Genomic DNA, 13,054 nt, shown 5'->3' on the forward strand with positions numbered 1-13,054 from the left:
CCTATTCTACGTTCTGGGGGAATCCTCGCCATCAGAGGATGGCAAGGATTCCACCGAACGGTGAGGTTCACGGCAAATGCAGCAAGCATGCTGCATATAGCTGCTAGCCTCGCTGTTTTGGCAACCGCGCATGCCGTTTCCACCTCTCTCTTTAGAGATAGGGAGGTGGAAACAGCAAGTCCCGGGGATCAGTTGAATACTGAGGGCAGGCTATGATGGCAAGCAATAGGCACTGCTCACTGTCATTGTTAAAAGTAGCTTTTAAAATTACTGTAATGCTTCCCTTTAACCTGCAGTACTCTAAGAAACCTCTGAGTGGCAGTAGCATTCCATTTTGGACATTCTTTTCATAAGTAAACGTTTTCTTCAACATTACATCCAATATATGAGTATTAGGGTCTGAGTTATCACTATCCATATACTCAGAAAAAAGCTCTGTTACTGCGATGCCACTCCACAGCCAATGATTATCAGCTTTACTACTCCTTCCCACCCCCACCACTGCTTCTCATACTTACAAACACCAGGGGATCAGTGATTGGAGCTCCTGTAGGGCTGAGAGTCATCAATCCACCCTGCTGCTGTGGCCTTCGTGATGTAAAGTGATTTATTTATTTATTTTTTCGGGCTTTTTTACACTGCGATAGCTGATCACACTGGCCCGGCATATCACAGGCCTATGATTATGCCAGCGGTCACAGGGCTGATTGAGTGTAAAAAAATAGAATAAACTATTGTCTTTTACTGTGGAACTATGACTCCCAGCAAGCCTCCCCCGCATGTCGGGACTTGGAGAACCTCCGCCGTCTCCGCCGTAGTCAGCCGCCGGTACCCGCTCATGGACTGAGAGGCACAGAGATCTTTCATCTACCGCGCCTCTCATCCGAATTTCTCAGCTTTTGATTGGCCGCTAGGCGGCCAATAGAATCATTCGGATGAGAGGCGCGGAAGATGAAAGATCTCTGTGCCTCTCAGTCCTTGAGCGGGTACCGGCGGCTGACTACGGCGGAGACGGCGGAGGTTCTCCAAGTCCCAGCATGCGGGGGAGACTTGCTGGGACTTATAGTTCCACAGTAAAAGACAATAGTTTACTCAATCAGCCCGGTAACCACCGCACAGGGTCACCAGGGACAGCACCAGGCTTCAGCCTTGTCAGGTAAGTCCTGGAGGGGGGGACATTACCCTGCTGGCTGGTTTGGCCTGGGGCTGGTTCTTAAAATACGGGGGACCCCTAGTCATTTTGTCCCCCGTATTTTGGGAACCAGCCCTGGACCTGGAGCCTGGGGCTGGTTTTAAAAAATCATTTGTCGGGTTTCCTGATTATTTAATACCAGCCCCGGCTCTTTCAGCCTGGTGCTGGTTACGGCAGTGGGGGGGGGACCCCATGCCATTTTTTTTAACGGGTAAAAGGGGTACCCCTCTCCCACTGCCGAAAAATCGGCTCTTAAACGGGTAAAACTCTGCTTTTTACCCGTTTAAAAAAAAACCTGTATTTTTAAACGGGTACAGCAACCTGGAGCTTTCCCACTGCAGCTCTACCCATTTAAAAAGGCGAAAAAAACTGCAAATTACCGTTTAAGAGCTGCAGTGGGAAAGGGGTATTACAGTATTTACAGTTTTCTTATATAGCGCAGCAGATTCTGTTTACAATTGGAAACAACAGTGCTAAAACAAACCATTATTATCACAGGGCTCATGTGGGGGGTTTTTGTTACAATTTTTTTTTTTAAGTAAATTTGGCAAGATTGAATCCACTGTAAGGGAAATTGGAGGAGCATACACACACTGTACAATTTTTTGACCAATACTGTTTATTTTGGCCCTTCTGAAAGATATTAGTCGATATATCTTTTAGTGTGTATGTGACAGTTCGCCGAATGATGATGTGCATACCCTCCAGTGGTTCATCAAGGTTGTTAGTCAACTGTGCATGCAGCTCAATTTGGATATCTTTTTTTAAAAAGCCTATGAACTGTAACTAGATTTTTCGTCTTTCGTCTATCATCAACATCTTTTGTCCAGGACACTGGGTTCAAGGGAAAATGATCATCAATGTATTTCAATGAAATTGGTCATAAAACTGTACAGTGTGTATGCACCTTTAAACTTAACAATTGCGAATGAAAGGTTTTGGATCAGTTTTTTCCAGAAACCCCTCCAAAAGCCCTTCAACTTATACTAAAATAAATTGAAAAGGGGTGTAAAAACACCCTTTTTAACACTATTTTATTAAAACTATTGTTAATAAATATGCCCCCTAAGTGGTAGATTTATCACCAGACAGGGCTGCCATCACAAATTGTGGGGCCCGGGACTGACAAAATACTGTACAACCCAAAATGGACATTCCCATGAGCAGCATGTTTGTAAAAGTAGTAAAAGAGTTCAAAATAAAACAAAAAAAATGTGTGTGGTTCACCCCTGAAGCATTACTAACACCAGGCTTTTAAGCATGTTGGTAATTGGAGAACCACTAGTACTGGGATGAAGGGTATTAAGGGCCTGTGGGACCTGTAATCAACCATAGACAATAAAACTTTATGACACTCATTCAAAGTCACATATATGTAGTATCCCACTCGAAGTACCCCTTGTGCCCCCAAAATAACTTGAAAATTGCAGCCCACGCTTGTCGATGAATAAAAGGACCCTTGTCCCTTTGACTGGGGCGACAGGGGTTAATGATAGCCGTGGGGTGCAAGGACCCAGTTGGTGCCCTTACCTTGCCCTGGCACTGGAAAGCCTAACCGCACCAGGATTGGCTCCTGGAGAAAACAGCGCGCAGGAAGGAAGAGGTCGGAGGTCAGCATGGACGGCTGGGTGACGTGCAGGCTGGAAGGAGGCAGGAGAGGTGAGCAGCATGTGGGAGAGAAGGAGCCAGCTGCCACACAAGTGCATCCATGCATACCTCCTAACATGACCCTCTCCAGGAGGGACACATTGCTCTGTTTCTGGACTTCCCTCGTAATGTATGATTGTTATTACCTGTGAGGAAACACCTTTCTTACCCATTTACCTGTTTAAAACAGGTGATGGCAATCATACATTAAGAGGGAAGTCCAGAAACAGAGCAAAGTGTCCCTCCTGGAGAGGGTCATGTTGGGAGGTATGCCCATGGGCCCCGGGAGTGGACAGACGGATGCCTCGGATGCAAGCAGTCACCGGCAGTGATTGACAGCGGCACTGGGGAAGCTGCTGTGTGACCGGGGAGGCGCGCAACAGCAGGGAGACGCCTGAGTCAGCCTGGGGAGGCAGATGGCGGGGACATACGCAGGCAGGTGGCACGTTGGAAGCTCTGCACCTCGGGGAAGTGAATGCCCTGCACCGCAGAACAGCAGCAGCATCAGCAGCCCCATCAGCAGCCACAGCACCGCAGAACAGCAGCAGCATCAAGGAGAGGGCCACTGTATGAGGCCTAGATGGAGCAGCAACCGCAGGGACAAGAGGCCGTCCAATGGCAAAGTCCGGAGGGTCGCTACTGGCAGGAACCAGTACCTGCAACTTAATTCACAAGTATCCAGGGCTTGCCCTCACCCTAGACCAATGGTAGCCAACCCTAGCCCTCGAGAGCTACCAACAGTTCACATTTTCCAGACAACCTAGCTGCTGCACAGCTGCACTCATTAATCACTGACACATTTTAAAAGATACACAGATGGAGCTAATTAGCTCACTTGTGATTCTGTGAGGAGACCTGCAAAACATGCACTGTTGGTAGCTCTCGAGGGCTAGGGTTGGCTACCACTGCCCTAGACGGTCCGCTACACAAGGGGCATCTCTGCTTCCCCACACATCCTGGAACCCGCTACTCCCCGCAGGACTGTCCCTCACTTCTCACAGCCCCACATGCAGGACAGGACCTGTCCGCCCCAGAGAGACATCTGTTAGGTTCCCGCTTTCAGGGCCAGCCCTATGTTCAGACTAACCCCTGCAGCCTGTTCCAAGTACCAAACAGGAGGTCACCCCAAAGGGAACTTGCATGTCCCTCTAACTTGAGGACGGTTTATCCACTAATCCTTCACCTAACAGGAGGACGCTGTTAGCAATAGACTGATGTATTGATTATCCCACCCCATGTGAATTATAAATTAGTGTGCACGCTATTACAGTATAGGGTCTTAATTGTATCAGCTTGAAGGATCGTTCTTCGCGGGACCGTTTCTTTGAGCCAGTGACGGTTATCTGTGGCAGTGTATGTTGATGTGTTGCTAACTTGCATTGGAAGGGTTCAGACTGGCTGCAGAGTCAGAGACTGAAGCTATATATATATATATATATATATATATATATATATATATATATATATATATATATATATATATATATATATATATATATAGATTAAGTAATACACTTTAATTTACATTCGTATTATGTTTACTGTTATAGACCTTTAGTAGAATGATGTCATTTTCTATGCAATGTCCTTCCTTGTTATACTGCTCTCGTAATGACAGTTAGAGTCTCTAAAGCCTATGCAGGATTAGAGTACTAAATAACACTTGTTTCATTTAATGCTGTATCAAAACTATCTCTCGGTAGAGTATTTGTTATGTCTTTCGCGAAGACCTATTGAAGTATTGCAGCGGCCAGTCTGTGTGTTGGTAAATAAATCTTTATCGCTGCTAATGGTAGTCGTCTTCCTTTTGTGGGTCTTTCCTGGGGTATACTGTTCCCTGCCGCAGGTTATCCAGCAAAGGGCCGTGAAGAGTTCCAAAGCTGTTGCAGCCGTCTACTACGAGTCCAGGTACAATCCTATACCCGTCTGTTACAGGGGCCTTGTCACATATACTGTACTCACCTTGTCCTGGACACCAACCTGTCCTATTCTCTGGTAGAATTCGCTACATAACACTGATTCTGATAGGAGCGGAACTTCACTTGCATACTCCCAACATTTTAAATTGGGCAAAAAGGGAACGTGGCCTTCCTGTCTTTAGAGTCTGCTCACTCCCAGCCAGTGGACCAAGCCCTGCACCTATACCAAACTCTATCCTTCAGGAGGACCAGTACCCATCCCCTTCTGTTCCTCAGCCAGCCAGTCCCCGCTTCCTCTCTACCCTGAGGTCCAAGCCTGCCCCCTTCCAGCACTTAGCAAGTCCCCTCTTCCCTGGTCCCCATCTCTATCCCAGGCCCTTCCCCTCAGCCAGCCAGTCCCTGCTTCCACTCTACTCTGTCCCGAACCAGAGGTCCAGGTCCGCAACCTTCCAGCCCTTAGCCAGTCTTCCATTACCTTCCCCCTACCTCTGTCCCAGGATGAAGGACCAGGCTCCATCCCCTTTTTCCCCTAAGATCATGTGGCACACAAGTGTGTTAATGTTATTGTGAAATTTAGGGCAGTGCTGTTATGTAGTTCAGCATATGGGCAGGTTGGGGCTGTGGTGAGAAGTATAGGGGTATATAGTGTAGTGATTTAGGGGAGCGATGTTGAGCGACTGCACGTGCACATAACCATTTATGCTTGGTGCGAGCAGGCGTGCCAATTTGCCTATTCGCCACCCCGTTCGCCTCCAGCAATGTGGGATATACAGTGTAGTGATGTAGTGCGGAATGTATGGGGTATATAGTGTAATGATGTAATGCAGAGTATAGGGGGTATATAGTGTAGCGATGTAATGCGGAGTGGTGAATGGGATCCCATGCAATACATTGTATGCAAAATGTCCGCATATGATGTATTGCATGCTATGAAAAACAGCCCTGTTCACCGAAAAAAGTGGTGAATCCAGAGCATTGAATACTGGCCTAAATCTCATCACATGAATTGCAAAGAAAAAGGCCTCCAGTTATGATCAATATTTCAAATGTTATTACTGGCTCGGTGCACATATATTACATATATTACATTATTACTGACAGCTCACAAGATAAACACCAGGATATGGAATATCAGAGGTTAGGGGCCTGATTCAGAGGAGGAAGCAGGGACAGCTTCAGGCCCCAGCTGAGAGTGCGTTCAGTCTAAGCATGCATACAATCTGCCCTGAGTCCCAATGGTCAGACGTATCAAGCTTCAGAAGTGATAAAGTGTAGAGTGATAAACAACCAGCCAACCTACCTGTCATTTTTCAAATACAGCCTGTAACAAGGCAGGTAGGAGCTGATTGGCTGGTTGTGTATCACTTTTTGAAGCTTGATACATCTGGCCCTGAGACACAGATCAATATTGCATGCAGATCCATGGAGTGATGGTGGCTTTATTCTTTTCAGATAAATATTCTCTACCTCCATTTGACGTCACTTTTCCCCATTACTGTGTATAGATTTTTTTTCTTCATACTTTATAAATTGCATTATAAATTGCTTGATTATGGGCCTGATAAAGATGCCAACAGATCTGTGGATGGTACTTTAGGCATGCGCAGGACCCATATTGCGTAGTGCAGTATACGTCCTGCATTATGAGACTTGGGGGTATCTGGAATCCCTCACACATCTCTGCACATCGCTCTTGCGAATTGACGGCATACCCCGGCACATCGCTCTTGCGAATTGACGGCATACCCCGGCTGACTGTGGGCCTTATTCTGGTCGATGCGTACTTTCGCGCACTCTTTCGGATGGCGTTTTTTAGCCGTCTGCGCATGCGTGGGCAACGCTATGCGCATGTGCCACGCATGGTCTCCGTACTTGTTCGCACTCCGTTATGGAGACTAGGCTGGGGCGTGCGGGCCCATTCATCAGCAAAAGGCAGAAGCGCAGTGCCTATGCTGCGGCCCGCCGCCGAATCTACGCCCGCACCCAGGTGCGGAGGACCATCGCTCAGCTGGAGCGGCGATGGTCAGACCTGAGGCGTCGACAGCCAGATTTGCTCCAGCGAATCAGGGCCAGCATTGCGCGATGTGAGTGAAAATCATATAGAATATTTTATTTCATCTCAGGAATGAGAGTTGACTAAGTCCCATGCCACATTGCATCAGAGAACAGACACTGAGCGCTTTTTGATGAGTTGTTATTGGTGGAGCTCATGACATGCTTCTCATAGCTTAGTCATGGGTGGGTTTGGATTCAGAAGGAGCACTATGACTGTGAGGTGTTCTACAGAGTACAGGGTAGAGGGGAAAAAACAGGCTTTCCATCTAGTATGTATGCATGTATGTATAGATGTATGTGTCATATATATAGTTATATATGTCTCTATATACATATATATATATATATATATATATACACACACACCTGTCACCTTGCATTTATTAAATGTATGTATGACTATGTTAAATGTATTCATGAATATCATTACTAATTTTACCCCCTTTAACATGCCCACAGATGAGCCTACCCAAGCAGATGAGGGTGTACGTGGGGCCCTCCTGCGTCTCAGGGCACACCTGCACCTGGTCCTGGCAGATCTGTAGGAACTGACAGACCTGCTACTGTGAATTTTTTTTTTTTTTTTATTTTGTACATAAAATAAATAGTTGTTAACAGTTAGAAGTTGTCTGTGTGTTTTTTTGACATTAAACAGTATATGTGTAAATTGTTTAGAATATTTTTAATTAGCAAAAGGTACATACTGTATATAGATGTATGTTATTGTAGTGTGCAGATCCTTGCAATACACAAATGTACTATAATTGTAGAGCAATTAACATTATCCAAACAACAAAATACACACACACACTGTGTTTATAACTGTGAAGTTTCCTTAAGTATGTGTTAGTAATAATTAGCACATTGTAGAATATTGCATTTGACGTGCAATTATGATATAATATGCATACATAAAAACTAGATAAACGTAACAATGAATAAATAGAACTTCACATGATGTAAGGGTTAATGTCTGTAATGAATGTAGTAGTAATGTGTTTAAGTATGTATTAGGATTTAATTGATTCCAATAGCAAACAAACACTTTTTAATGAGGTAACCTAATTGCATAAGTGTGTCATGTGACCGATTTCGGAGTTCAGATAAGAGTGGTGATTTTTGCGAAAATATACCGCATCCGTGCGTACGGCCAGGTTCCCGTCCGTTCCGACGCGGTAATACCGTGCATACGCTGTAAGACCGTGCAGAATATGTGTGTATCCACCGCACACGCAAGGTTTGGATGTCGTCCGTAAACACGCCCTGTTCTTCTAGTGTGAGTCTGTCCGTAAGCGGAGGTCCGGTAGGCGTTTCTTCGTACGATGTCCGCACATCGTGGCGTGCGGACCGCTCCGAAAGATTTCGGAAATTTACGCACCAACCAGAATAACCTCCTGTGCCTCCTTCCAGCTGAGAAAGCACGCGGCGGCTACAATCCCTTGTGATCCTCCCGGCGAGTCCACGAGTACGGCGGCTATTTAAAAGAAACGGACGGCTCGCTCCCTGACTGCAAACCAGGTGAGCTAGAGCCGTCCACAGGAGCCAATTTGGTCCTTTGGACGCTCTCCAGAAATAGGGCAATTTCTCTAGCCCAATCTTGCAAATATACAAATAAAGACTAAAAACAAACGTACATGAAGTGGATATATAACTGCCAAAAAATATAAAGGATCCCAAAACAACTGCAGATATCTATAATAACCAACTGGTGCCACAAAACATCATATTTCTGCTTATTCATTTATTTATTTACCTTCAGCACGGGACATTATCTCCTACAAAGTGGAGAGAGTCAAATATAAATATATTGGAGTGTGAGTTCCAGTCATCATTGCTCAATATTTGTGATAATGGTTTTATTCATATGATCGTTAAATGTTTTTCTTTTTTATGATATATTAACAGAAAATTAATTTAAATCTAAATTAAATTGATACAGCTGTGTGGCACTCTCTCTTGAAAAGATATCTAGGATTCAGTATGAAATCCCGGCGGTCGGGATCACAGCGTTCAAAATCACGACGCCGTAATCCCGACCGCCAAAATCCCGACAAGGGGGGGACGTGGATCGCCCCCCTTGCGGGCTCGCTGCACTCACCACGCAGCGGGCCCGGTGCCTCGCTACGCTCGGCACGCTAATTTATTCTCCCTCCAGGGGTGTCGTGAACACCCACGGAGGGAGAAAGTGTCGGGATTTCGGCGGTCGGGATTTCGGCGGTCGGGATTCCAGCGTCGGGATTCTGAACGCTGGGTTCCCGACCGCCGGGTTCCCGACCGCCGGGATTTACACTGCATCCCGATATCTATGTGTGACTATAATTTCATACATACTGTAATTATATACATCCTTTTATTCTTTATATAGTCAAAATAGCAAATATCCAGTTTTGCAATTGGGAGCAGCCCAAATTAAAGGTTAAATAGACTGTCCAGTCAATCAATTTTTAGCGTTGAGGTTATACAAATATTGCAGTTAGATGCAAAACTTGTAGATTTTATAATGCGCCCGATGTTTGTTTTGTCTGTATAGCTATGACACAGGTACAGCACTGAATGTAATATTTAAACAGAGCAGAATATACAGAGGGCAGGAGACCATAGATGAGCCAGTAGAAGCAAAGCTGAATCCAGGACTGTGGTGAATTTACACCAAGGCAGCAGGATCAGTAAGGTAAACACCAGGGGCAGGGCATGAAGCTATAACTAATACCCTTTTCACACCAGCCTGAATTCCTGGTTTGGCCCCAGGAACAACCCGTGACTAGCGCTGGTGTGCAAGGTTCCCGGGCCAAATATAAATATAGCCCTGCTAGATAGCAGAGTTGCTCCCGGGACCAGCCCGGAAAACAGACCGGTGTGAAAGGTACTTACCCAGCATCCCGGGTTCTGGACAGCGGGTTCCAGGGGTCAGGGCGTCGGGGTCCGGGGATCCGGGCGGCGAAGTCCAGGAATCCGGGTTCCAGGCGGCGGGGTCAAGACTACGGGGATCCGGCAGAGGCGGCTGTGCGCTTGTACCGCTATTTGTCAGGCAGCGGGGCGGGAAAAGCTGTTGGATTTGAAAAGACTGGCCGAACGCTCTCAGCCAATCAGCGTCCGGCCAGTCTTTTCAAAATGCGTTCTAATTCTACCGCCCGGCTGCCTGGCAAATAGCGCTGCAAGCGCTCAGCTGCCGCTGCCGGATCCCCGCAGTCTGGACCCCGGACCCCACCACCCGCTGTCCCCTCACACCAGAAAATGCAGGGACTAGGCCGTCAAATTCTATGTTTCTAGGCCAGTGTGAAAGGGGCCAAGCCGGGAATGTCCCTGCATCATCCAGGGACAATATGCCCAGGTAAGTCCCTGCATTTTCTGGTGTGAAAGGGGTATAACAAGGAGTTATGTGTTCCTTTTTTCATACACAACTGCCAGTCAGAATGCCACAACAAAGACAGGCTCGCTTAATAAAAATATCCTGCAGGTGAAGAGCGGTATGTAGCAGTATCATACTTGCCTTCTTTTGAAAACTAGTTTCAGGGAGATTTTTCCCAAAAAAATGTAACAGTGTGATGTGGGCTAGGTGAAATGAGGGAGATTGTTAGACTAATCAGGGAGAGAGGGAGATTGCTGTTATTTCAGGAGGTCTCCTGCAGAATGCAGGAGTGTAGGTAACTATGAGCAGTATTGAATGTCCCAGTAATTAGAACCAGGAGAAACCTCTCAGTGCAGCGGTATGCTGATGTCCCAGTACCCTAGCGCCAGCCATGGCCAGCATGCCAAGCAATTACTGACAGTGTGCTTCAGTTGTCTGTGTCAGTTTCTAAAGATGCAGTTACACTGACCCTGGTGGCCATGGTAAGTCAAACATTCTACAGATGCCATAGGACAGACACAAACAATGGTGAGTATCAGAGGCGTACCTAGATATTATTAGGCCCCATAGCAAAAGTTTGTAAGGGCCCCTATTTAGCAACTGATGGTGATAAATGTATGTAAAACATATTAGTTAGACAGCAAAGATGGGCCCCCTTCACCTCTGGGCCCCATAGCAGCTGCACCCCTTGCACCTATGGTAGTTATGCCCTTGCCGATATTGCGCCAAGGATGCCCATCCCTAACATAAAGAGGCAAAAGTAGCTTCAGTGCTATTTAACATCCACCTAAAACTCATTCCCAAATCTAGGGGAAACTAAGAGAACAGCTCTTTATAGGTAACAGCTTCTGCTACATTGTAATAATTGTAGATCAAATGCAGCTCTATAGGTTACAATACATGCTGAAAAATAACATGTGAATACAAAAGAAAAATAAATCAGCCTACCAATCTATAAAAAAAAACATAAAAAAAAAAAAGTTAAGTATTAAGAAAACAGTGTGTTCAACAGTGTGTATATTATATATGTGAGTGTACCACTGCAGCTCTGCTCCGTACATGATTATTTGGGTGTGTGTGCCAGGGGACATGATGTGTGCGTTGCCTGCCAATAACTGGTTCCCTCTTCCTCTTCTTTCCGTCGGTGGAAAGTCCAATTACCCCAGATCATGTGCTGGTTGCTGAAGGAAATGACAAGGGTCTCCAGGGAGGAAGAGAGGTGAGGGGCATGGCAGAGGGGTAACTGAGCAGCTGTTTACTCTCCATTGCTTCATGGGCTCCAGTTTCCCCTGTCCAACATTTTATGAAACTACTATCAGCTACAAAAAATTCCCAACAATTAATTAATGTCTACATCCTGAGTTTGAGCTTTCAGTGCCCCACCATAGAATAATGGAAAATATGTTCTAAAACCTTTGATTATCAACCTGTCACATGTAGGACAATGTATAACAAAACAAGCCAGGGGAAACACTGATTCATTCTTTATATAGGTTTGCACTGTATGCAGGGAAGGGGTTAATCCTAGTTGCATACCAATGTCTGAGATTTGTCTCTTCAGACTGTGCCAGTTCCCTAAAAGTACACTCCCTTCCATTAGAGGATTGTCACCTCATCACTCACTGAAGAATGTGCATGGGATTCCCACATCCTTTGCTCCATGCCTGTGCCAGTAGGTAGCAGTGCTGTCCAGGTTGTAAAACTGCCAACACAACCACTCTCCTAGGTATAAACTGAGGAGGATAATGTTATAGCCCTGCCCTGTCGTGTGTTTGTGTGTGGGCTGCCCACTGTGGATTATCAAGACATGTTCAGATCAGTGGTCAAATATTCTTATGACAAAACAAACTGATATAGCAACATTACTGTGGTTGTCTGTAGTATTTTATAGCACATGGATGGCTAGTTTTCTCCATTTAACAGTCCTGACTTTTCATTCAACTGTTCTTCTTGATTGCTTGGGTGAATGTAGAGAACAAGTAATGCAGATCATGGTCTCTCTTGGGAGACTATTTTGGTTTCCAGCAATCTTCACACTGAGTGAACATAACATCAGCCGTGCACCCTGGACCGGGTGCCGGACGGTGTCCCCCTGGACCTAGGGCAGCAAGACTGGAGGGATGTGGCAACTCTCATGGTTGACAAACCTCAGATCAGTGGTCAGTTAAACTTTCAATGTCACTGTGTCTGTGTTCATAAACAAATAGCACAATATTTGGTAATTGTATGGGGTTGATCCTTCTGGTTGACAGAGGCAGTTACTGCACCAGGTGTCGAAGGGAATGTTAAAGTGCTACTTCTGAATTTACTGAAAGCCAATGGACACTGCTATGCCAGATGCTGCCACAAGGTGGAGCTGCAGAGTGCAAAGGTGAGACATGCTGGCAAGAAAAAGGGTGACATTTAATAGGATTAGAGCAGAGCTGGGCAACACCGGCCCTCCAGATGTTAATGAACTACACATCCCAGGATGCTTTGCATTAGTTTTGCTATGTGGCCATGCTGAAACTGATGCAAGGCATGCTGGGATGTGTAGTTCATCAACATCTGGAGGGCCGGTGTTGCCCAGCCCTGGATTAGAGAGTCAGAAAGTGAGAGATTTGGTAAGAAATCTCCAGTTTTTTTAAAGCAGAAACCAAACTGGTTTTGCAGTGTAAATGATTGTCACTTTATAAAACTGGAGATTTCTTACCAAATCTCTCACTTTCTGACTCTCTCACCTACCAAAAGTGTTTGTTGGTTTCGCATGCACAGTGGAGACAGTGGGCCATATTCAATGAGAAAAATTTGCCGTGTTTTATGGCGAGTTTGTGCTATTTTCGCGTTGGAAGGAGCATTTTGCTCTCCAAAAGTGAACCACCCTATTCAATGTGATATTTTCGCCGTCTTTCT

The sequence above is a fragment of the Crinia signifera genome, chromosome 1 (genome assembly GCF_055691185.1).
Source record: "Crinia signifera chromosome 1, ASM5569118v1, whole genome shotgun sequence".
Taxonomy (NCBI): Eukaryota; Metazoa; Chordata; class Amphibia; order Anura; family Myobatrachidae; genus Crinia; species Crinia signifera.